At 45.3% G+C, this 27,351-nt stretch overlaps 1 long non-coding RNA gene and 1 pseudogene across 8 annotated transcripts in view; one reads left to right on the top strand and one right to left on the bottom strand.

Moving 5' to 3' along the window:
• LOC141098481 (uncharacterized) overlaps window positions 1-27,351 on the top strand; it is an 86,311-nt gene that overhangs the window by 26,808 nt on the left and 32,152 nt on the right. For 2 of the 8 annotated variants that reach the window (XR_012234253.1, XR_012234259.1), the window contains exon 2: window positions 5,247-5,562. The exons of the other annotated variants lie outside the window; for them this stretch is intronic. This is a non-coding gene — a long non-coding RNA (uncharacterized lncRNA). The remainder of the gene's footprint in view (window positions 1-5,246; window positions 5,563-27,351) is intronic. 8 annotated transcript variants of the gene reach the window in all.
• Window positions 9,319-14,625, bottom strand: LOC141098485 (ras-related protein Rab-5B pseudogene; annotated as a pseudogene).

Raw genomic sequence — 27,351 nt, forward strand, 5'->3', positions numbered from 1 at the left:
AGCCTGGGTCGCGGACCCCGCAGCCGGTAGTTTACTGACGAAACTCATGGGTGAGTGTTTTGCGGTCAGAATATATAATTGATAGCCTTCTCTTTCTGGTCCATACCCCCTTTAGGCTAAAAGAACGGAGAAGGCGAAACATAGAGAGTGTGCCTTATGTTCTCAGCCCCTCCCAGACGGCCACCCTAAGAGATTATGCCAATCATGTATTGAGGAGGCCTTACAGGAGGAGTCCTCACGAAAGAAGGAGGATATCCGGGCAATTATAAGAGAGGAGCTACGGGCCTTAGGCGGTTCCAGTAGTTTGGGGGGTCACTCCTCCGCAAGAGAAATATGTTTGCCAGGAGGAGGAGCCTCGCTGGCGTCAAAATCGCCATCTGAAACCGGGGAACTAGATTCCGACAAATCCCAGGAATACCTTTCCTCAGAGGACGAGGACCAAACGTGTTTCCCCACGGACAGTGTCAGTAATTTAGTGAAGTCTGTCCGAAATACCATGGGGTTGCCAGAAAGTAAGGACCCCAAGACCCCACAGGACATAATGTTTGCAGGCATTTCCCGTAGAAAGGTCCAGGCTTTCCCAGTGGTACCAGCTGTTAAAGAGCTAGTTAAAAGGGAGTGGGAAAAACAAGGTCAAAGAACCTTCCTCCCCTTAACGTCAAAGCGTAAGTACCCCTTTGACGATGAGGAGTTAATAGCCTGGTCAAGAGCCCCCAAGGTGGATGCGGCAGTGGCCTCTACCTCTCGTAGATCCTCTCTGCCGGTAGAGGATTCGGGAACCTTGGCTGATTCTTTGGATCGGAAAACCGATACATTTCTTAAAAGATCTTGGGAGGCATGTACGGCAGCCTTTAAGCCCGCAATAGCAGCCACATGTACGGCAAGATCATTGTTGGTGTGGCTGAATGACTTAGAGGACAATATTAAGAATGGAGTAGCTAGGAATAGACTCCTTTCCTCTATGCCCCTCATTAAGGGAGCAGCGGCCTTCCTCTCCGACTCCTCCGCGGACTCTCTCCGGTTATCGGCTAGAGCGGCAGGACTGACTAATGCAGGCAGGCGGGCCTTATGGTTGAAGGGGTGGAAAGGTGACACACAAACAAAAACTAGACTGTGTGCTATACCCTGCCAGGGTAAGTACTTGTTTGGCACGGAACTGGATGAGATTTTGACAAAAGCGGGGGAGAGGAAGAAGGGTTTCCCTAACCCGTATGTTCCGTTCAACAGGAGGGCCTACAGGAAGCCGCCGTTTGGTAAAAAGAAAGACTTTAGACCCCAGGACCGCTGGGGAAATAAGGACCCCAAACAAAGGGGCAACCTATTCGGGAAGCGTCCCTTCAGGGGAGACAGATCCCGATAAAATCATTATGCCGGTAGGTGGCAGGCTATTAAAATTTAGCCGCCAATGGGAGAAGGTGACATCAAATTCATGGGCCATGAATATCGTATCATCAGGCCTGAAATTAGAATTTGTTCGGTATCCACCGAACTCCTTCATATTGACTTCCAGGAAGTCCCTGACACAGCAGGAAGCGCTGGAGATGGAGATTGCAGTACTGCTAACTTAACAGGTCCTAGTAGAGGTCCCAGACAATGAAATAGGGATGGGCTTTTATTCTCTATTTTTAGTCCCAAAACCAGATGGCTCTTACAGGACTATAATAAATTTAAAGAAACTTAATACCTTCCTAAGACTGAGGTCGTTTAAAATGGAGTCGATTAAGTCTGCAATAAAGCTTTTGTTTCCCTGGTGTTATATGGCAGTCTTGGACCTAAAGGACGCCTACTACCATCTCCCCATATATCGAGGGCACCAGAGGTTCCTGCGGGTAGCAGTCTGGTTCAAAGGTCGGATTCAGCATTTCCAGTTTGCGGCAATGCCATTCGGGCTATCCATGGCTCCTCGGGTATTTACAAAATTGATGCTGGAAGTAATGTATGTAAGGCTGAATGACACCCTAGTTGTCCCTTACTTAGACGACCTACTCATAGTGGGGAATTCTGTTTCACAGTGTGAAGCGAGAATAGCTAGGATTATCTCATCCCTACAAACACTGGGTTGGCTAATTAACTGGGAGAAGTCCAGACTAGAGCCAGTGACCTGTCAGAGGTTTTTGGGCCTGCAAGTGGACTCCGTAACTGAGGAGTGCTTTCTGCCGAACGCCAAGGTAATGGCCATAATCGATAAGATACAGAATACTACAGGAAAACCCGTAATATCATTGAGACAGGGTATGTCCTTGCTGGGGTCTCTGATATCGTGCATTCCAGCGGTGCAATGGGCTCAGTTCCACTCCAGAGAACTGCAGTGGGCTATTCTGCAGGAGACAGACTGCAGGGGAGGCTGGAAGGGAAGATGTCCCTATCGCCCGAGGTGGTTGAATCCCTAAAATGGTGGTTAAATCCTTCCAATCTATCAAAGGGAGTACAGTGGTGGGTGACTCCCTCCAAAATACTCACCACGGATGCCAGCCCCTTAGGTTGGGGAGCCCATCTAGAGGAGCACATGGTACAAGGCTGGTGGCGTGAGGATGAAATAGAGGCCTCCTCTAATGTAAAGGAGCTAACAGCGATTTTTTTTTTATGCGATATCTCACTTTCTCCCGCAGTTAAGGGGCACCCACGTAAAGATCCAGACAGACAATACCACCGCAGTGGCCTATATAAACCGGCAAGGAGGCACGCGGTCAATGCCACTGATGTCTATCGCGGGAAAGATCCTGGAAATGGCCGAGGTCCATCTTCTCTCCTTGTCAGCTATCCATATAAGAGGAGTAGACAACTCCCGAGCAGACTATCTCAGTCGCCAGGCCCTATACCAGGGCGAGTGGGTCCTCAGCAGACACGTCTTTGAAATGATAGCGTCAGAATGGGGCAGACCAGAGAGAGACCTATTCGCAACCAGAGCCAACAGGCGCGTAAAAAGGTTTGCTTCACTCTACAGGTCGGACAACCCAGACATTCTAGATGCCCTCCAAGCACCCTGGGCATTCCAACTAGCCTATGCCTTCCCTCCAATGGTGCTACTACCAACAGTAGTCAGGAAAATAAGACAGGGGAGGGCGAGGGTCATCTTGATAGCCCCGTTTTGGCCAAAAAGACCGTGGTTTTCATGGCTGAGAGCCATATCAGTAACCGACCCGTGGATCCTGCCGCTGCACCAGAATCTTCTCTCGCAGGGACCCTGCTACCATCCACAGGCCAAAGCCCTGCACCTAGCGGCCTGGAATTTGAAAGGGAGCTACTGAGGCAGAAGGGTTTCTCAAAGAACCTAATCAATACCCTGCTACAAAGCAGGAAGGAGTCCACAACAAAAATATATGCTAAGGTGTGGAGGAAGTTCCTGGCCTTTCACCCAACAAAACTAGCCGGTGAAGTACCCATTACGGCCATTCTAGAGTTTCTACAAAAAGGCCGAGAATTGAGACTCTCAGTGAGCACTCTAAAGGTCCACGTATCAGCCCTAGGAGCCCTGTTTAACTATAACGTGGCAGCAAATAGATGGGTGACTCGGTTTATCTCGGCTTGTCAGCGAGCAGAACCGCTGCATATGCCTCGGCTACCAGCGTGGAACCTTACTCTAGTTTTGGATGCCTTCACTCAGGCACCGTTTGAGCCCATAAGCTCAGCATCAGTAATGTGCCTCTCATTGAAAACGGCTATGCTAGTGGCCTTAGTATCGGCCAGGAGGGTGAGTGATCTTCACGCTCTATCAGTAGACCCTCCGTTCCTGTTAATAACACGAGACAGTCTGATTTTAAAGACGGACCCGTCCTACCTACCCAAACGGGCATCTAAATTTCATACATCTCAGGAGATATGCCTACCTTCATTCTATGAGAACCCGTCAACACAGGACGAGGAGAAATATCACACCTTAGATGTGAAGAGAGCCGTGCTAGCCTATCTAGATAGGACCAGTCCCTGGAGGCAGAGTAGGTCTCTTTTTGTCTCCTTCCAGGGCAGCAGAAAGGGGTCTGCAGTTACAACGAGCACGATATCCAGGTGGATTAGAGATGCGATCACAATGGCATATTTGGCAAAAGGAGAAGACCCTCCACTGGGGATTAAGGTGCACTCTACTAGAGCCATATCATCCTCCTGGGCCGAGAGGGCGAACGTCCCAATTGAACAAATATGTAAGGCTGCAACCTGGTCTTCTCCATCTACCTTTTATAGTCACTATAGACTAGATTTGTCCTCTACCGAGGATCTAACTTTTGGTAGATCAGTCCTTAACACGGTGTGCCCGCCCAAGTGATTATCTCTGAAAATCTCTCAGTGGGTGCTGTCGTGGCGAAGAGGAAAAACCGGATTACTTACCGGTAATACTCTTTTGTAGAGTCCTCGACAGCACCCGCTCACTTCCCTCCCGTATTAATTTTGCACACATGGGTCTCCTTGGTGGTGGAGATTATGAGTTAAGTTAGATATGTGATTAAACTTAGTAAGCTTAAAACTGCATAGGGGTAAGATAGATGAATCGCCCAAACAGTTTGACTAAAACATGTATGGCGGTTCCTCCGTTCTCGGTAACACAAACTGAGGGAGCGAGGGGGACCGCCCCATTTATCTCTCTGTAGGTTTCCTGTTCCGGGGGCGGATCCCCTCTCTCAGTGGGTGCTGTCGTGGACTCTACAAGAGTATTACCGGTAAGTAATCCGGTTTTCGCCAAATTTCGTTTTTTTCATAAATACAAGTCATAACGAAGAAATTTTACCACTAGCATGAAGTACAATATGTGACACAAAAAAACAATCTCATAATCAGCATGATCCGTTAAAGCGTTCCAGAGTTATAGCCTCATAAAGACAGTGGTCAGAATTGTAAAAATTGGCCCGGTCATTAAGCTGCAAAATGGCTGTCACTAAGGGGTTAGTTAGGACTGTACCAATTAGGGTCACTGTGAAATGGTAGGATGGCTTTTGCATTTTTTTTTTTTTTTTTTAAATCAAGTGTGTTAACCAAGTACCTTTATATTTTCATGCATTATTGCTGTTTATTTACTACTGGGTATTCAATCATTGTTTATGCCTCCCCCCATATAAAGTACTACCACTACCTGTATTTCGCCATATACAGCATTCTAGAATGCTGTATATATAGTACGACCACTACCTGTATACCCTCTATATACAGCATTTTATAAAGCACGACCACTATCTGAATGCCCTTATATATACACAACATTCTAGAATGCCAACCTGCATAACTTCGTATATTATTTTTTTTTTTTTTTTTATTAGATTTGCCTGCGGGTCAGTCCCATCCAATGGGCTTCACTAGTCTTAATCCGGTGCCGCTGCCTCATCTATCACTGTCCTTTTTTCTTTGAGTCGACGACGCGTCCTAAGTCCATCCACTCAGTGTCTTCCATCGCGCTTTTGTGCAGACTCACTTCTCTCTGCAATACTTTGCTTTGTGATCGGCAGGACAGACGTGTTCCTGCACAGAAGCGTCATGGGGGAGGTTGTGTGGATGATGTAGGATGCATCATCCACGGGAAGGAGGACTGTACTGGAAGAAGAACAGTGACAAACATAATGCCAGACCGCCCTGTAGGTGAGTATAAGATGTTATTTACATGTGCCTCAGCCCACACGTGAGGACATTACTAGACTGTGCCTCAGCCCACACGTGAGGACGTTACTAGACTGTGCCTCAGCCCACACGTGAGGACGTTACTAGACTGTGCCTCAGCCCACACGTGAGGACGTTACTAGACTGTGCCTCAGCCCACACGTGAGGACGTTACTAGACTGTGCCTCAGCCCACACGTGAGGACGTTACTAGACTGTGCCTCAGCCCACACGTGAGGACGTTACTAGACTGTGCCTCAGCCCACACGTGAGGACGTTACTAGACTGTGCCTCAGCCCACACGTGAGGACGTTACTAGACTGTGCCTCAGCCCACACGTGAGGACGTTACTAGACTGTGCCTCAGCCCACACGTGAGGACGTTACTAGACTGTGCCTCAGCCCACACGTGAGGACGTTACTAGACTGTGCCTCAGCCCACACGTGAGGACGTTACTAGACTGTGCCTCAGCCCACACGTGAGGACGTTACTAGACTGTGCCTCAGCCCACACGTGAGGACGTTACTAGACTGTGCCTCAGCCCACACGTGAGGACGTTACTAGACTGTGCCTCAGCCCACACGTGAGGACGTTACTAGACTGTGCCTCAGCCCACACGTGAGGACGTTACTAGACTGTGCCTCAGCCCACACGTGAGGACGTTACTAGACTGTGCCTCAGCCCACACGTGAGGACGTTACTAGACTGTGCCTCAGCCCACACGTGAGGACGTTACTAGACTGTGCCTCAGCCCACACGTGAGGACGTTACTAGACTGTGCCTCAGCCCACACGTGAGGACGTTACTAGACTGTGCCTCAGCCCACACGTGAGGACGTTACTAGACTGTGCCTCAGCCCACACGTGAGGACGTTACTAGACTGTGCCTCAGCCCACACGTGAGGACGTTACTAGACTGTGCCTCAGCCCACACGTGAGGACGTTACTAGACTGTGCCTCAGCCCACACGTGAGGACGTTACTAGACTGTGCCTCAGCCCACACGTGAGGACGTTACTAGACTGTGCCTCAGCCCACACGGTGGCACAGAAAGCAGAGTAGAAAGTTGGTCATTGTATTTTATCCCCTTCATGACCAAGCCTGTTTTGACCTTAATGACCAGGCCATTTTTTGCTATTGTGACCAGTGTCCCTTTATGAGATAACTCTGGAACGCATCATAGCGATTCTGAGATTATTTTTTTCGTGACATATTGGGCTTTGTTAGTGGTAAATTTAGGTCGATAACTTTTGCATTTATTTGTGGAAAAAATCAAATTTGGCTAAAATTTTGCAATTTTCAAATTTTGAATTTTTCTGTTAAACCAGAGAGTTATGTGACACAAAATAGTTACTAAATAACATTTCCCACAAGTCTACTTTACATCAGCACAATTTTGGAAACAACATTTTTTGTTAGGAAGTTATAAGGGTTAAAAGTTGACCAGCAATTTCTCATTTTTACAACAAAATTTACAAAAAAAAATTAAGGGACAACCTCACATTTGACATCACTTTGAGGGGTCTATATGGCAGAAAATACCCAAAAGTGACACCATTCTAATAACATTTGTTGGGCAATTTCTCCTGAGTACACGATACCTAATATGTGGTCATAAACCACTGTTTGGGTGCACAGCAGGGCTCAGAAGGGATGGAGTGCCATTTGACTTTTTGAATGGAAAACATGCTGGAATATTTAGCATTTGCCATGTCGTGTTTGGAGAGTGCCTGTGTGCCTAAACATTGGAGCTCCCGCACAAGTGACCCCATTTTGGAAACTAGACCCCCCCCAAGGAACTTAACTAGATGTATAGTGACCACTTTGAACCCCCAGGTGCTTCACAAATTGATCTGTAAAAAAAAAGAATTTTTTTTCACAAATTTTCTTTTAGCCTCAGTTTTTTTCATTTTCACATGGGCAACAGGATAAAATGGATCCTAAAATTTGTTAGGCAATCTCTCCTGAGTATACGGATACCTCATATGTGGTCATAAACCACTTTCGGTGCACGGCAGGGTCCGGAAGGGAAGGAGCGCCATTTGACTTTTTGAATGGAAAATTGGCTCCAATAGTTATCGGACGCCATGTCACGTTTGGAGAGCCCCTATGTGCCTAAACAGTGAAAAACCCCCATAAGTGACACCATTTTGGAAACTAGACCCCTTAAGGAACTTATCTAGATGTGTAGTGAGCACTTTGAACCCCCAAGTGCTTCACAAAAGTTTATAACAGAGCAGTGAAAATAAAAAATCATTTTTTTTCCTCAAAAATGATTTTTTTAGCATGCTATTTTTTATTTTCCCAAGGGTAACAGGAGAATTTAGACCACCAAAGTTGTGCAATTTTTCCTGAGTACGCTGATACCCCATATGTTGGGGTAAACCACTGTTTGGGCGCACGTCGGGGCTTGGAAGGGAGGGAGCACCGTTTGACTTTTTGAATGCAAAATTAGTTGGAATCAATGGTGGCACCATGTTGCGTTTGGAGACCCCCTGATGTGCCTAAACAGTGGAAACCCCTCAATTCTAACTCCAACCCTAACCCCAACACAATCCTAACCACAAGCATAACCCTAATCCCAACCCTTACCCCAATACACCCCTAACCCTAATTCTCACCCTAATGGAAAAATAAAAATATTTTCTTTGTTTCATTATATGTGCCTACCTATAGGGGTGATAAAGGGGGGGCTAATTTACTTTTTATTTTACTTTGATCACTGTGAAAGTTTATCACAGTGATCAAAATGAATGAATGAAATCTGCAGCCGCAAATTCCGGCGGGTGCACTTGCACATGCGCCCGCCATTTTCAAAGATGGCGGCACCCATGATCCGGGACACCAGGAGCGACAGCGGCACTCGGAAAGGTACCGGGGGGTGGGAGGGGAGGGAAGGTGGGGGGAGCAGTTAATGACAGCGGCAGCCGATCGCCCCTGTCATTCAGCTGCGGGGGGCAGATCGCCCCCGGTAACCATGTGGGGTGGGTCAGATCGGCATCTCCAGCCATGGCCGATGCTACTGCAGCATCGGCCATGGCTGGCTAGTAATATTTCATCAAATTTCATTGATTAAATATTACTATCACTCTGCCACGTGGGGCAAAGCCACCCCCCTTGTGGTGAAGTACAAAGCCCCCTGTATCTGCGCGTTGGGTGACCTTTCATTGACCCTTGTCACCCTACCCGCGGGGGGCTTTAAATCCATGACACAGCATATGCGTCATTGGTCAGATTGGCACTGACTTTCATGACGCATACGCTGTCACTGGTCGGGAAGGGGTTAAGTCACTACTTGTAGGGAGTCATTACTGTGTATACAGGAGATGTGGTGGGTACATACTTCATATAAAGATCTGTGTGGCCCGGTAGTGTACAGTGATGTGAAATACTTTTTGCCCACCCCTCCTGATTTTTTACTCTCTTGCATGTTTGTCATACTTAAATGTTTCAGAGTAACAAACAAATTAAAATATTTGACAAAGATAGCACAAGTAAACACAAAATTCAATTTGGAAATGAAGGTCTTTATTAATTGGGAAGAAAATGCATGGCCCTGTGTGAAAGTTATTGCCCCCTACTTTTTTTTTTTTAACTGTGGTTTGTCACATCTTTGAAAAGCAAACTTCAGTTTCCCTCGCCCTACCCAGGCCTGATTACTGCCACACCTATCAAAAAATCACTTAAATAGGACCTGCCTGACAAAGTGAAGTAGACAAAAAGATCCTCAAAAGGTAGACATCATGCTGCGATCCGAAGAAATGCATGAATAAATGAGATGGAAAATAATTCCAATCTATCAGTCTGGAAAAGGTTATAAAGCCATTTCTAAAGCTTTGATATTCCAGCGAACCACAGTGAGACCCATTATCCACAAATGGAGAAAACATGGTACAGTGGTGAAACTTCCCAGTAGTGGTCTAGTCATTAAAGTTAAAAAAAAAAAAAAAAATAATACTGGGGGGGGGGGGGGGGGATGAAAAGGTTATTGAAACTGGCATTTTTTTAAGTTTATTTAATATGAAAAAAATATTTTCTTCAACTACAATAAAGGTACATAGAGGTACATTGTACATAGCAATGCATCGCTGTGCTTATGTCCTCTGCTTCTGAACTCACAACCTGCAGTAGTACAGCTCACTATTAACAAATGTTGCAATATTTTGTCAGTGTGAGTGGTAGATCACTAATAGAGCTGTTACCTGTGGGCGTTATTTTTCATGATTTTAATGTTATGAATAAAGTTTTTAGTTTATTTTTTAATGGTGATGCAGAGTTTTTTTTTTTCTCTCTTTATAAATACTCCATTCCGATGTTATCACTGATACAATTGTGCTCAAAACTTTACATACCCCTGTAGAACTTTAGCTATCTTGGCCTTTTTTCAGAGAATATGAATGATAACATCAAAACTTTTTGGTGGTCAGACTGGTCAGCTTTACCATCTGAGAAAATAAAGAACCTTATCCATAACTACCACAAACGACTTCAAGCAGTCATTAATTGATATTAGAGGGGGCAATACACGGTATTAAAAAAATGTGGTATGTATTATTACAACCCAAAACATCCAAATCACCCTGGTCAAGAGTGATCAGGTTGATTTGGATGTTTTGGGTTGTCATTATAATTAAAAAAAGAGAAAACACAGTAGTATGACAATTAGAGTTGAGCGAAACGGGTTGAAAAATTTCAAAAGTCGCCGACTTTTGGCAAAGTCGGGTTTCATTAAACGAAACCCGACCCTAGGATGAGGTCGGCCACGAGGTCGGCGACTTAAGCGCCAAAGTCGCGTTTCAAAAGTTTGTTTTGCGCTCTTTCAGCCAATCAGGATCCACGGACACTGTGGGCAACGTGATGACATAGGCAGGGGTCACCACCATCTTTCAGAAAGGCATGCAAGTGATTGGCTTGCTTTGGTGGGGGTCACAGGGGGTATAAAAGGGCGTGCACGCTGACCGCCATGTTACTCATGCTGATCTCAGAATAGGGAGAGCTGCTGCTGATTTTGTAGGGAGAGCGTTAGGCAGGGAAGAAGACACCAAAAACTGCTTCTGCTGCTAGCGATTTTGCCTGTACAACACACCAGTCACTGTGTGTGCAGTGCAAGTGGAGGCTAGATTTTGCTGGATCAGCGGTGTTGGTTGTTAGGTTGCCTTCTAAGGCTTCCTGACGGCTGCATTGCTGTTTACCCACTGCTCTGCAAACTGCTTTTTTAAAAGCAATCCCATTTTTTTTTATTTTTTTTGTCCTGGTGAGGTACTGAGCGTGCATTTTTTCACACCATACAGCGGTGCACACTCCTCACACAGTACCGTGTAACGGCTGTTATCACAGCCACAGTGAAGCTATCTGTGTGTCACTCTGTAAGGATAAGTCGAGGACATATTCTGTTCTTACAGACCTGCACCTTCTAGTTTTCAAACAGTTAAATATATTTGCTGTTTGATCACATTCAAAACTATAGAGACAGCGTGTGTCAGTCCGTATACTTAAAAAACACGGAGCTTGACAATTTTACGTACACCGGACAGATTTGTACGTGCACGCTCCTCTCTCAGTACCGTGTAATGGCTGTTATCACGGCCACAGTGAAGCTCTGTGTGTCGCTCTGTAAGGATAAGTCGAGGACTTGTTCCGTTCTTACAGACCTACACTCTAGGGAGATTCCTATTCTGCCCAATTCTATATACACGTTGCAGTTTGTCATACACTAGCCAATTTCTGCCTGTGACATAGCGCTGTGATATTCAGTGGGCCTCACACAATCCACAAGTGTGTGCAGAAATTCAAAATCTCCGTTATCCTCTAGTGACATTTTTCACACCTGCGACATCGAGCCTGTGCCATAGTGCTGTGATATTCAGTGGGCCTCACACAATCCAAAAGTGTCCACAAGTGTGTGCAGAAATTCAAAATCTCCGTTATCCTCTAGTGACATTTTTCACACCTGCGACATCGAGCCTGTGACATAGCGCTGTGATATTCAGTGGGCCTCACACAATCCAAAAGTGTCCACAAGTGTGCAGAAATTCAAAATCTCCCCAGTCCTATAGACACCTTGTTTTACATTACTTTATAGTTTGTTGGATTTTGTCTACATTTCTACCAAAAATGAGGAAGGCTGGTGCTCAAAGCAGGATTCGCTAAATCATCCCAGTCAGATGTCTGTCCAGCCTCTGTTTGAAGACTTCCATTGAAGGAGAACTCACCACTTCTCGTGGCAGCTTGTTCCACTCATTGATCACTCTAACTGTCAAAAAGTTTTTTCTAATATCTAATCTGTGTCTCCTCCCATTCAGTTTCATCCCATTGCTTCTAGTCTTTCCTTGTGCAAATGAGAATAAAGTTGATTCTTCTACAATGTGACAGCCCTTTAGATATTTGTAGACAGCTATTAAGTCTCCTCTGTCTTCTCTTTTGCAAACTAAACATTCCCAAATCCTGCAACCTTTCCTCATAAGACAGTGTTTGCAGACCGGTCACCATTCTGGTTGCTCTTTTCTGAACTTGCTCCAGTTGGTTGATGTCTTTTTTAAAATGTGGTGCCCAAAACTGGACACAATATTCCAGATGAGGTCTGACCAAAGAGGAGTAGAGGGAAATAATGACTTCACGTGATCTAGACTGTATGCTTCTGTTAATACATCCTAGAATTGCATTTGCCTTTTTTGCTGCTGCATCACACTGTTGACTCATATTCAGTCTGTGATCTATTAGTATACCCAAGTCTTTTTCACATGTGCTGTTGCTTAGCCCTATTCCTCCCATTCTGTATATGCTTTTTTCATTTTTATTGCCCAGATGTAGTACTTAACATTTTTCCCTGTTAAAAACCATTCTGTTTGTTGCTGCCCACTTCTCCAGTTTATTTATATCTTTTTGAATCCTCTCTTCTCTAGTATTAGCTATCCCTCCTAGCTTTGTGTCATCAGCAAATTTAATCAGTTTACCCTCAATTCCTTCATCTAAATCGTTGATAAAGATGTTGAACAATACAGGGCCCAGGACAGAGCCCTGTGGTACCCCACTTGAGACATTCTTCCAACTGGATGTGCAGCCATTTACGACCACTCTTTGGGTCCGATCACTAAGCCAGTTATGAATCCACCTAACAGTTTCCTTGTCCATTCCATACTTAGACATTTTTTCAATAAGGATTGTATGAGATACTTTGTCAAATGCTTTGCTGAAGTCAAGATATACTATATCTACAGCATTTCCTTGATCCACCCAATCAGTGATTCCATCATAGAAGGAAATTAAGTTAGTCTGACATGACTTATTAGTTAGAAACCCATGCTGACTCTGTTTAATCACTTCATTCTTATCCAGGTACTGACATACATGTTTAATAATTTGTTCAAAGATCTTTCCTGGTATAGAAGTCAGACTCACCGGCCTATAGTTGCCTGGGTCCACCTTCTTCCCCTTTTTGAAGATAGGAACAACATTTGCTCTTCTCCAGTCTTCTGGGACTTCTCCTGTTCTCCAAGAATTTTCAAAGATTATGGAGAGGGGTTCAGAAATTTCTTCTGCTATCTCCTTCAGTACTCTGGGGTGTAATTCATCTGGACCTGGTGACTTGAATTCATGTAGGTTAGCTAAGTGTTTCCTCACTATCTTTCTGTTTATAGATATCCTGGATTCTTCTATTCCCTTAATAGGACAGTGAAGAACAGTTGATGTTACATTTCCTTTCTGAGAGAAAACAGATGCAAAATAGGAATTTAAAAGTTCAGCCTTCTCAACATCCTGTCTTACCATTTCATCATTTTCATCCTGTAAAAATCCTATAGCATCTTTGACTTTTCTTTTACTTTTGACATATCCCCAAAATCCTTTATTATTGCTTTTGACATCTCTTGCAAGCCTCAATTCATTGTCAGCTTTAGATAATCTGATTTGTTCCCTGCAGGTTCTGCAGACAGCATTATATTCTTCTTTAGATATGCCTCCCTCTTTCCATTTTATAAACATTTTTTTTCTTCCTTTTTAGCATGTGCTTAAGTTCTGTGTTCATCCATCCTGGTTTCCTTAAATGCTTCCTATTCTTCCCTCTTTTTGGAATTGTTAACAACTGTGCTTTGAGAATTTCATTTTTCAAGATTTCCCATCCTTCCTGGACATTTTTGTCTTTAAGGATATCCAGCCATTGGATCCCTCCAATTCTCTTTCTGAATCCCTTAAAATCTGCCTTTCTGAAATCTAGCCTTGATGTCTGAGTCTTCACATGTCTTCCTCCTCTAGTTATCCAAAATTCTAAAATAGCATGGTCGCTACCTCCTAGGGTCCCAGCCACTTTAACCTCCTCAACCATTTTCTCCCTGTTTGTAAGGATTAGATCCAAGGTAGCAGTTCCCCTTGTTTTCTCCCCTACCTTTTGGAAGATAAAGTTGTCAGCAAGAGAGGATAAGAATTTCCTTGACCTGTTAGTTTTGCCTGAGAGAGATTCCCAACAAATGTCTGGATAGTTGAAATCTCCCATGACAGCTATGTCATACTTTTTTGGAGAACTTGGCCATTTGATGCATAAAGAGTTCATCCATATCTTCAGCTTGCACAGGCGGCCTGTAGTAAATGCAAACGTCTCCTGGTTGGTGATGTCATACACTACGATGGCAGCTTGCGCTCCCCGATAGTACATCGGTGCCAGGCTATGGTATCGCTCTTGTCCTGCTGTATCCCAGATCTCAAATTTTACCGTTGTGTCATCCAAACAGACAGATTGTGTAAGAAATGCAGCTCCAATTGTGCTCTCCTGGAATTCATGAAACTGTCCTTTGACAAAACGCAACACCAGACTGGACTTGCCGACTGCAGATTCACCCAGTAACAACAACTTAAACTGGCAGATCTTACTGGCCTGAGACTGGCCGTTCGGCCTCGCTGCTCCTCTCCCGGCCATTTCCTCAAAACAAAATTACAAGGAATGCTCCAGAGGATGGAGAACTGTAAGCGACTTTCCTGGGCTTGTGATAATGTGAGGGAGCAGTTCCAGACAAGGGCAGAGTCTTATCACGGAGGCGACCGAGTCCAAGACCCGCGGGTCACTCTGGAGCATTCCTTGTAATTTTGTTTTGAGGAAATGGCCGGGAGAGGAGCAGCGAGGCCGAACGGCCAGTCTCAGGCCAGTAAGATCTGCCAGTTTAAGTTGGTGTTACTGGGTGAATCTGCAGTCGGCAAGTCCAGTCTGGTGTTGCGTTTTGTCAAAGGACAGTTTCATGAATTCCAGGAGAGCACAATTGGAGCTGCAGGCCTGTAGTAAATGCCTACAATGGTGTCCTTTCCATTGTTCTGTCCTTGTATTCTTACCCAAACAGTTTCCACAGTACTCCCAGTCTCTGAAGCTTCAATCTCTGTGCAGATATACGCGTTTCTAACATACAATGCGACACCTCCTCGTTTATCAAGTCTGTTTCTTGCAAATAAGTTGTATCCTTCTAGTCTTGTATTCCAATCATGTGTATTGTCCCACCAAGTTTCAGTGATTCCAATGACATCATATTTCTTTTCCTGTGTTAGTAGTTCCAATTCTCCTTGTTTGTTGCCCATGCTTTGTGCATTAGTATAGAAACATTTTAGTTTGTGATTGGTTTCTCTTTCTCCAATATTTTTATTAATTAGATTCTTTCGTCTTTGTTCTTCCTTTCCACTTCTAATAGCAGAGTTCTCAATAGCATTTTTCAGATGTATGGCTTTTTCTGGTCTTTTGCTTCCCTTCCCATGTTGTTCTAGTTTAAAGCTTTCCTTACAAGTGTAGCAAGGCGACTTCCAAATACATGTTTTCCAGTCTTCGTAAGGTGCACCCCATCTCTAGCAAGTAGTCCATCGTAAAAGTAATTCACTCCGTGATCCATAAATCCAAATCGTTGCTGACGGCACCATCGACGTAGCCAGTTGTTCACCTGCAGAATCTTATTCCACCTCCTTGTTCCATGGCCATCCACTGGGAGGATGGCAGAGAAGACCACCTGCGCTCCCAGTTCTTTCACTTTCTTGCCTAAGTCTCTGCAAATGGTTTCCAGGTCGTTTCTTGCAGTGTCATTTGTCCTCACATGTAGTAGCAGGAATGGGTAGTCATCTGTAGGTCTGAAGAGTCCTGATATCCTGTAAGTCACATCTTTAATTTTTGCACCTGGAAGACAGCACATTTCTCTTGAAGTTATATCCGGTCTGCAGATAGCGGCCTCTGTTCCTCTCAACAGGGAATCCCCCATGACCACCACTCTCCGTTTCTTCTTCACAACATTTTTCTTTCTCCATCCAGGAGGACTCTGAAGGCAGTGGCAAAAGCAAAATAGGACCGAATGCAGGAAGTGTTGAGCCTGCGTCATCGTCTGGCTCCACAAGGCCTTGAAGGCTTAGTTTTCTAGGAGTTGGCAAACCGCTTTTAAAGCCAGAGCTTCAGGAAAAAGTTTTGTCTTACATTGGTGACTCAGCCTCCAGCTCTATCGCCTCCTCTTCTGAAGTTGTAAAAAATAAAAGCACTTAGTCGTCATTGGAGGCTCATGTTCATCAACCACACCTTTCCTTGTGTCCTTCACCCCAACCAAGATTGAAGGATGACGCAGGCCATACTAATGATTACTCCATGGAGCTGTTTTCACATACCATGCCTGTATTGTCAAGTGAAATGGTGAATTACCCAGGCCAAGATTAATCTGACATGGAGTGCACTGATGCACAGCCACTGATAGATGATTCTGCTGGTACATTCACTCAGAGCACTACATTGTCCTCGCAGTGTACAGAGCCAGATTCTGAACCTGATGAGACTCAGGTGCCCCTTCCCGCATACTATACCACTGTACACGGTGACACAGAGGAAGGTGCACATGACATTGAAGAGGAGGTGATGGATGACCCAGTTTGGCATCCATTGGGGGAAGAGGGTGCCGCTGCCAATAGCTCTGAAGAAGAGGAGCATCGACATCGCAACAGCTGTTATCTGGCAGGCACGCAGCAGTCCAAAAACAGGTTACAAAAAGCCATAAAGTTGCTGGACTGCTTGGCCAGACGGTCAAAATAGCACAGCGTGCAAGGACGCAAAATGTCTTCCATAGTAGGAAGAGTGCAGTGTGGCACTTTTTTGAACAAAATCCTAATGATCAGGCCAAGGTTATCTGTAAGAAGTGCGCAAAGACCTTTAGCCGAGGGAAAAATCTGAAAAATTTGAATACCAGTTGCATGCTTAGACATTTAACCACCATGCACTTGCAAGCGTGGACACAACACCAAACCTCAAGTACCACATGTGCAACTGATCACAAAGAAGGTAGTCGGCAACGCTACATTGTTTCCCCCCACTGTAAGCACACCGGTTAGCACAGCAGCAAATGTTGAGGTGTCGTTGCAAGGCCACAGCAGTCAGGGTATCCCACTGTTATATCAACGAAAGACTGAATCAAGGCCATCAGAAAGAACAACTCCATTACCATCATCAACCCTCTCAGTCTGCCCTGCCCACCGCTACTTCCACCATATGCAGCTCTCAAGTCCAGCTCACCCTCCCAGACACTGAGTAGGTCAAGAAAGTACTCAGTCTCTCATCCGCGTACACTGGGTTTGAACGCCCACATTGCCAAACTAATCTCGTTAGAGATGATGCCCTATCGGTTGGTGGAAAGCGCAGCTTTCCACGAACTCATGGCCTATGCAGTGCCACGCTATGACCTACCCAGTCGCCACTTCTCTCGCAAAGCCATCCCAGCCCTCCACCATCATGTGAAAGACCGTATTGTCCATGCACTCAAGCAGTCAGTGAGTGGAAAGGTGCACCTCACAACTGATGCATGGTCCAGTCGGCATGGCCAGGGCCGTTACATGTCCATCACTGCGCACTGGGTTAATGTGGATGCAGGGTCCACAGGGGACAGCGGTGGTGGGACAGTGCTGCCTAGCCCACGGTATAGGAAACAGTTGGCTGTAGGCATTCGACCCTCCTCCTTCAGAAGCGAAAGCTCGTCCACAGAGCGCAGTCGTACGAGCACTCCATCTGCAGCTGCCACTGTTGCACACGAGGTGTCCCCCTATCGAGCAGCTAGTGGAAAGCGTTAGCAGGCTGTGTTGCAGATGATGTGTTTGGGTGACAGACACACTGCAGAGGTGCTGGCCGAGTACTTTCAGCGACAAACTGAGTCATGGCTGGGCAGTGTACATCTTGAGGCAGGCAAGGTAGTTGGTGATAACGGCCGGAATTTTGTGGCAGCCATAACCCTTTCAAAACGCAGCCACATACCTTGCTTGGCTCACACCTTGAACCTGGTGGTGCAGTGCTTCCTCAATTATCCGGAGTTAACAGCCCTGCTCCAGAAGGTGCGAAGACTGCGCGCACATCCGCCGGTCGCCTGTAAACTCCATTCGTATGCAGAAGCTGCAGCGATTGCTCCACCTTCCCAACCACCGCCTCATTATCGACATTGCAACAAGGTGGAACTCCACCCTGCACATGGTTGAGCGGCTGTGCGAGCAGAGGCAGGCCATAATGCATTTGTGGGAGGATACACGGCCAGGCACTTTGAGAGCAGACATGGAGTTGACAGGTGTGCAGTGGTCGAAGCTGAAAGACCTCTGTAAAGTCCTTCAGTGTTTTGAGGAATGCACACGGCTGGTAAGCGCAGACGACGCCATCCTAAGCATGAGCATCCCACTTATGCGTCTGCTCATGCAAACTTTGATGCACCTTAAGGAGCAGGCGTCTGCAGCCAATGTTGACGAGGAGGAAGAGGTGGAGGGGATCCTTGATGACATTCAGCCATTGTCTGCTCAGGGACCTCTCCTGGACGAGGTGGAGGAAGAAGAGGAGGATGATGCATCTCGTGGGGCAAGTGAAAATGTTGGTGTGGCAAGGTCTGGTACAGGGTTTGTGCGTGACTGGAGGGATGTGGATTTGCCAGAAAGTGCTCCTCCACCCAGCACTCGCAGTGCATCATTGACACCGGGAACATTGGCCCACATGTCAGATTATGCCTTGCAGATCCTAAAAAGGGACCCACGCATTGCCAAAATGATGAACGATGACAACTACTGGTTGGCCAGCATCCTGGATCCACGCTAGAAAGGCAAATTACAAAACATGCCACAGGAGATCCTTGACCTAATATTGACTACTAAACAAGCAACTCTGGTTAACCGGTTGGTTGAGGCATTCCCAGCACACAGCAGCGGTGATGGTTCTCACACGTACGGGCCGGGGGCAGCTTGGCAGAGGTGTTCGTGGTGCACACAGCAGAAGTGACGTTGGAGACAGGGGTTTCATGACAATGTTGTGGGCTGATTTTTCACGGACCGCTCACACAACTGGTAATACTGCATCGATGGAAAGTGACAGGAGACAGCAGTTGTCAACTATGGTTAACAACTACTTTTCCTCCCATATCGATGTTCTCCCACACAGGTCATTCCCCTTTGACTATTGGGCCGCTAAACTGGACACCTGGCCTGAATTGGCACAATATGCCTTACAGGAGCTCGCTTGCCCAGCTGCAAGTGTGCTATCGTAAAGAGTCTTCAGTGCAGCTGGATCAATCCTGACAGAAAAAAGGACCTGTCTGTCAACCCAAAATGTGGATGATCTAACCTTCATTAAAATGAACCATGCATGGGTTTCCAAGGATTTTGTCCCACCTTCCCTTGATGACACATAGGTTGCCAGAAAAATGGCTTGCTTTGGTCCTCCTCCTATTCCGCGAACTTGACCTATTTCGCCTTTTGCAGCAGCTGAATGACCCACATCTACATATGCCACTTTGTAAACCTCCCTAAGTGGGCGGCCCCCCCATGGCCGGGGTCACCACCTAGCGCACAAAACCATGCGAGTGCCATTGCCCTGGACAGGTGGGTAGGCCGACTCTTGGGCGCGGGCACTGGCATAGGGTCCCTCATAGTGCAATCAAGTGTCTGACAGTGGTGGTGCACACCCGCCGTCAGACACACCGCCGTACTTTGAGGGGCACAGTGCCAGTACCGACGCCCACGAGTGTGCCCCCCTTGCTTGGGCAGGGCCCCAGCATTTGCAATGTTTACCTCTCCCTGCTCCTCCGCTGTGTACTCTGGGCTGTCAAATCCTTCACTGGGACTGCCACTACAAATTGATTGAACTGAAAGATGATGGTTAAGATGTAGCTATGCCCTGTCCTGCTGGCCGGGCTCTAGCTCCAGATGATCAGTGGCTTCCATTTCTTATGGACGTTAACTCACAATTGCATGCAGTGGTGGTTTATCATCAGCTTTCACAGTTTTCCTACTCACAATCGTGTGACATTCCGGCGCACATTTCAAAATGTGCCCTCTCATGCCAATCAAATAGAATCGCCTACGGCCTGTGGCTTCTGTCTTTTGCACTCCAAAGTTACGTGACAGATCATGATAACCAGTGAGCACCATGTTTACATCGCTCCCTGTGATAAAAATTGGATTGAGATGAGTAACAGTGATGGAATCAACGGAAGTGCGATACAGCAAGACTTTATTCACAAAAAAAATGTTTTCACTGTCTCAACACACATTAATTGAGGGTCAGCATCGCCTATGAGAATTGTGACGGAAGTTTTTCCCGTGAATAATAATTCCTAGATTTCTGCCATCAATAGCCTTTATGTGACTAATTGTATGCATCTCATTTCCTATTGTGGAGAGACTGGACTGTATTACTAAGACACAAATATATATGAAGATTTAAAAATAACACCAAAAGTATATAGTTGTGTATGCCTCAAATGCATTTCCTTTTTTCCACTTTTTAGATTGCTGTGTAATCCATACTGAGAACATGGAGATTTTACATGTTTAAACTATGCTATATATACCTGCTATCCAGTGATAAAGTACCCTTTCTCAACTTTGTACAATCTGGTCAAATCCATACTGGGCCTGAGAACATCTGAGTCTGCCTCCTGATCTATAGACATATATTTTTAATGTGTAAACTAGGCTACATATATACGTGTTATCCGGTGAAACTGTACCCTTTATCAACTTTCTACAATGTTGTTGAATCCATACTGGGCCTGAGAACGGCTGCCGAGCTGTTAAGCAAACTACAGCAGCTGTGGTTTGGACACGTAATTTTTTCAGGAACGACAGGCCTAACTCCGGAATTGCGGTTGACCTGAACTTACTGGGAAATCATCGTTCGCGGGGAATAATCTGAATCCCAGATCCCCATCACTAACGGAGTTCAGCAGGTTATCTGCACCTGTAAGCGACAAAAGCTGGTCCTTTCAGTGTAGCATGCATGCAGCCCCAGACATGTACTGGAATGCTAGACCTGTTATTGCTCGATCCCACGTGCCACAGCCTTGTGTATCCCTCTAGTAAGCTTGACGCTTACCGCGGGGCCATTCCAGAGTCTTGGTCGTTAGCGGAATAAAGCTGAGAAATCGCTAGCACAACTACAAACGGACATACCACACCACACACAGAATCGACAAAGCTTGCAATCTGTCCATCTTTTCTGTAGCTTGTATGGTAGTGGTTTCCCGGGTGCAGTCCAATTAAGCCACAGGCTCCACTCCTGGTGGTGCCCTTTTGGACATTCCTTTAAGGTTCAGCTTTGCAATCATACTGCCCCCGGAAACCAAAAACTTTGCCTTCAGGGACGCTGTTTGGAGGTTCGTGGGAATAACGCTGCCCGATCAGCAGTTGGCATATGGGTCGCCCTCCCAGGGCTGTGGGGTACTCGGTACCGGGCCAGTGTCAGTGGGATGTGTCACAGCAGCAGTGGCCCTGGGCGCCCATGTAAATGCCGTGGTATAATGGTAAAGAGTTTATATAGATAGTTTGACGCCACCTGTGGTGTTCGGCAACATAGATGTTAGGCCGACGCTGCATGCAGATCCTCTGGGACTGATGGTGTTGTGCAGCAAAGATTGTGAAGCTCCCCACAGGTGGAGCTGGAGTCCCAGGGAAGTGTAGATGTAGTGATGGGGGGAAAGGCACAGGCGGTGTAGGTGCTGGTACCCAGATGTAGCGGTGCTGGAATAACTGTAGGACACCAGAGCGTGCAGTTCCAAAGCTTTACTCACAGTCTGTAGGTTACACAGATGCCTGCCTCCGTGCTGTGTCCTCCGGGTCAGGACCTCTGCCAACCTCCGGGACCAGAATGGAAAGCTCACTTCCAACACTCCGCCAACATGTACCTTCCTGAACATCTCCTTGCTAGCGCTTGTGGGGGAAGCACTCACAGGACCGTGGTTCACTGAAACGCCTCCTGTCTAACAGATGTTCCTCAGACTTTACTTGTATGGCAGACAGCTGTAGCCTTTTCCTTCTGCCTCGCACACGTCGATGCTGGGGCCTCTGAGCCTTTGTTGGTACAGAGCATTTATAGCTGCTACTTCCCCCGGTTTCTGCTGCAGGAACGTCAGTGTCCCTACAAACTCGGAGACCGGAATCCGGACCATGCGCTCCAGCTAGGAGTGAGCCTTAACTCTGCTCATCCTCCAGCTCCCCTTCTCACAGCCACACACTTCCCCTTCCCTGCACAGAGTGCCCTAACTTACCTCCTCCCGACCACAGAGAGCAGCTCCTCAGCAGTCAGGATCAGAGGTCTCCCTGCTGGCCTGGAGTGGGAAATGTGTTGTGTGTTGGTTTCACTGCTAGAGAGATCCTTCATTGCTCCCAAGCTTGACAACACACTCCCTAAGAGGAAGGCAATGCCACAGTGGCGACCGTACTCTTGGGGACGCCACAAGTGCACTGAGGCCCAGCCACTGCTGGAGGATGCTGCTGGTACATTGACCCAGACCACTACATTCCCCTCGCACTCTACACAGCCAGAATCTGACCCAGAGGAAACTCCCCTTCCCGCATACTATACCACCTTACACGGTGACAAAGAGGAAGGTGCAGGTTCCTTGAGCAGGTGGGGGGGCATACTCATGGGCGATGGCACTGGCACAGGGCACCACATAGTACGCAAAAGTGTCTCTGCCGGTGGGAGGGCCTAAACAGCCAAGTGCAGTGAGATGGAAGATCGGGACGACAAGGAGTTCAGAGTAGTGCAGGGATTCTCTAGCAAGGAGACTTATGTAATTGTTTTCAATGTTGGGACAGCAATTTTTGGGGAGCACTATACTCTGAATGATATATTGGGCCCACCATACACTGGAGCATTCCAAAGGTGAACATCAGACACTGGAGCAGCATTTACAGGGCCCATTATACACTAGAGCAGTAGAAATGGGGCCCATTATATATGGAGCATTATTTGGGCCCATAAGACAGTGGAGCTTCATCCATTGGGACCAACATATACTGTAGCATTATGTGGAGCTCATCATATACGGTTTGAAACATTATATGGGAATAATGATTCCGTATGGAGAAATATATGGGCCTCATTACTTTGTATAGCGCACTAAGCGCTGGCCATAATACTGTATGGAGTTATATACTGTCCGTTTTTGGAGGTATTGGAGAATTTAAAATGGATATCAGTCATGAGATGTAAGAAGTGAAGTATTTTTCATTGTACTATACTGCTATTTCTCTGCCGTATCGGAGCATCATGAGTTGTGGTATGTGTTAAAGGGGCGCTCTTTGGCCCTGGGCCCACGAAAACCTGGAGGCAGCCCCCCCCCCCCCAACTGTAGCCAAATAACCCCATTTTTCAGTGCGTAACTAGTATTATGAAGTTAATTAAGGTTGACAAGCTTCAGTAACAAGAATTTATGCTTTTGGCATTCAAATGGGCACTGTTGGTGTGTTTCCTGTCCTCTCACTGCCGACTTTAATTCTCCATTGACTTACATTGGGTTTCGGGACGACCCCGACTTTTCCCTACAGTCGGACGATTTTGCTCGACCCGACTTTTGGAAAAGTCGGGTTTCATGAAATGAAACTCGACCCTAAAAAACCAAAAGTCGCTCAACACTAATGACAATAAATGGCTTCACCCAAACACTAGCCATGAGTGGAGAAAAAGTTTTGATGTTATCATTCATATTCTCTGAAAAAAGGCCAAGAAAGCAATAGTTCTGCCGGGGTATGTAAACTTTTGAGCACAACTGTATACCTGACAGGCCCATAAATTCTGATATAACTAATATATACCTGATAGGGGCTCATACATTCTGTATCTACAATAATATATACCTGACAGGAGCCCGTACAGTCTGTATCTACAATAATATACCTGACAGGAGCCCATACAGTCTATCTACACTATTATATACCTGACAGGAGCTTATACACTCTATACAATAATATGCACCTGACAGGAGCCCATAGTCTATATCTATAATAATATATACCTGACAGGAGCCCGCACAGTCTATATCTACAATAATATATACATGACAGGACCCCTTATAGTCTATATCTACAATAATATATACCTGACACGAGCCCGTACAGTCTATAACTACAATATATACCTGACAGGAGCCCATACAGTCTGCATCTACAATGTATACCTGACAGCAGCCTGTAGTCTATATCTACAATAATATATACCTGACAGGAGCCCGTACAGTCTATATCTACAATATATACCTGACAGGAGCCTGTACAGTCTGTATCCATAATATATATCTGACAGGAGCCTGTACAGTCTATATCTACAATAATATATACCTGACAGGAGCCTGTACAGTCTGTATCTACAACAATATTTACCTGACAGCAGCCTGTACAGTCTATACAGTAATATATACCTGACAGGAGCTCATACAGTCTATATCTACAATAATATATACCTGACAGGAGTCCGTACAGTCTGTATCTACAATAATATATACCTGACAGGAGCCCGTACATTCTATATCTACAATAATATATACCTGACAAGAGCCCGTACAGTCTATATCTACAATAATATAGACCTGACAGGAGCCCATACAGTCTATATCTACAATAATATATACCTGACAGGAGCCCATACAGTCTATATCTACAATAATATATACCTGACAGGAGCCCATACAGTATATATCTACAATAATATATACCTGACAGGAGCCCATACAGTATATATCTACAATAATATATACCTGACAGGAGCCCATACAGTCTATCTATAATATATAGGTAATACAGATGGTTAGCACTCGGCCAGAGGGTTCGAGTTCGCGGTGCCAGTAAGAAGGAACGGATAGTCCCAGAATCGCATAAACAATGTATAGTCACTGCACACGCTGATTGTACTTACTGTGAAGTAAATTTATTGCTTGACAGTGAGGAAGCGACATCAAACGACGTTTCGGCCTTTATCACAAAGTCGCTGTAATAAAATACATAAAAATATCAAAAAATTGTAAACTTTATACAAAATATATACACATAGTATCCAGAGAGCATGGAATATAAGCACTAGAATTATTTAGAAAGATGTGGAGACATCAAACACGTGAAACTGAGAGATAACGCGGTAGATAAGAAACATGAAGGAGCGTGGTCATACCCTTTTCAATTGAATGTAGGGTCTGTTTTCACCAAATCGATAGTGTCACTGCTAGGCATAAATGAGTTGATAGCATATTCTGTAAGTAGGGATAGATGAACATATCGTTAGGGTGACATAAATAAAGAAAAAAAAGACAAAAATAAAAAATGAAAAATAAAAAATAGGAATAAAAAAAAATAAAGAGTAAAGAATGAAGATAGATCAAGTACTGAACTGGGTGTCTGGAGGACAGATGGATAAAACAGATTAACCAGCATAAGTGGCGTAGCTAGTTGTATACAAAAAAGACAGTGAGGGACTGTAAAAATATGCCCAGGTATCTAGCTGTCCAGACAAAAGCTGTATTCTATTTAGGGAAAACAAAGAAATATACCAAAGTTGCCGCTAAATCCTGTTCCTTGAAGAGGTGGTGGACTGGTAAATATGCCACTGCTAAACAAAGAAAAAGGGGGTACATTAGAGATGTGGCAGGATTGGTGGTCCTGGATTGGGACCATACAAAAGTTGGTGATGCAGCGGTGGTCCTGGGTAGGGACCATGGTAAGGTTGGTGGTACAGCAGTGGTCCCAATGGGACAGTACTTACTATTATTGGTGGCTCAGTGGAGTGTGAAGTCTGCACAATGGTGCCAGAGCAGTGAGTGAGCGCTGGATCACAGGCTGTGCTTTTTATCCTGTCTGGTCCGGTCATGTGACCGGAAGTGACATCAGACGCCGGGGCGTGTGCATTGGAGCACGGCCGTAGTGTCTCACATTGATCCCCACCAAAAAGATGGCGCTGGCTGTTCACACATGCGCAGTAGAGCGCAATCAAAGAAAACCTAATGAGGCCATGCAGAGACTGCTGTAGCTCTGAGTGGGACACACGCATCAGGGGGGGAGGTGCAGTGTGCTATATATAAAGAGACTGGGCAATTAACATATGGAAACAAATATAAACGAACAGTATTATTGCAAATCATACATGTAAATATACAGCATTTGAATTGCGTAGGAGTCCAAACTTAAACAAACATAAAAAATAAAAGAAATGAAAAGAGTGATGTCAGACCTAGGGGAGAGAATGGAGAAGGTTATGAACTCAAATCAAATGAATTATGAAGATTAGAAAAAAGGAAAAATAAAGAAGGAAAAATAATAAAGGGAAAAATAAAGATATAAAATGAGAATAGTAGAAAATAAAAAATAAAAACAAAAAATAAAAAGTAAAAAATAAAGAGAAAAAGGAACAAGGGGGGGAAAAAAAAGAAAAGAAGAAAAAAAGGAAAAAAAAGGGGGAAAAAAAAGCCTGCAAGGAACAAAATATAAGGGGAAAAAAAATTTTTTTGAAAAGTAAATAAAAAGACCAAATTTGTAAAGAAAAGGTGAAAATAAATTGTACGGCAAAATGCCTTCAAACAGAGGAAGGGAAAAAAAGGGGGGAGGGGGGGTTTGTGGAAAACTTTTTTGCAAACTTGAAAAAGAAAAAACAAACAAAAAGGAAAAAAGAAAAAGCAAAAAACAAAAACACATTATGTTTCATTATCTTACCGCTTGGGTTAGATGTAAAAAGGGGAGAATCAAGAAGGCAACCAATCAATGGGTCTAGGGAAAGAGGAAGAGAAAAAAAGGAATTTTTATAAAAATTATTAGATTAGCCAATCGATTTCTCGATTGAGACCCCTCGGATGTAAGGTGTCTAGTGTGTAGATCCAGAATGTCTCCCGTTGCTTTAAAAGGCGAACATGGTTCCCACCTCTTTTGGGTCTAGGGACTTTTTCAATAATTTGGAACCGTAGTTGTGATACGTTGTGTCGGGCTTCCTTGAAATGGGCAGGAAGTGGGAGCCATGTTTTCCCACATCTAATCGTAGACTTGTGACTGGATATTCTGTCCCTGATTGCCTGGGTGGTTTCACCCACGTACAATAAACCACATGGACATTTGATGATGTAAACAACGAAGTTAGTTTCACAAGTGAAGTAATCCCTAATTGGATAGGATTTGCCAGAACGTGGGTGGACTATCTCACTGCCTTTGATGATATTGGAACAGCTCATGCAGTTTAGGCAAGGGAATGTACCAGTTCTCTTTTGTCCTGTTAGAGTATGTGTATTGATGTGACTGGAGGTACCCAGGTCAGCCCGGACAAGCTTGTCCTTAAGATTTTGAGGTCTCCTCAGGCACATCAATGGTGGGGATTTAAAGAGGTTAATCCCAGGATAGGATCTGGTCAATAGAGGCCAATGTTTGTGGATGAGATTATGTATTCTTTGCATGGACGGGTGGTGACCATGGACGAATGGGAGTCTGGGTGGTTTGATTGTTGTGGTTCTGGTGGTGTCGGGGTCAATCCGTGCTTTAGTCATCTCAGAAGCCAGAAGTGTA

Source organism: Dendrobates tinctorius, unplaced genomic scaffold, assembly GCF_039654945.1.
Source record: "Dendrobates tinctorius isolate UK_male_01 unplaced genomic scaffold, ASM3965494v1 ptg000092l, whole genome shotgun sequence".
Classification (NCBI taxonomy): Eukaryota; Metazoa; Chordata; class Amphibia; order Anura; family Dendrobatidae; genus Dendrobates; species Dendrobates tinctorius.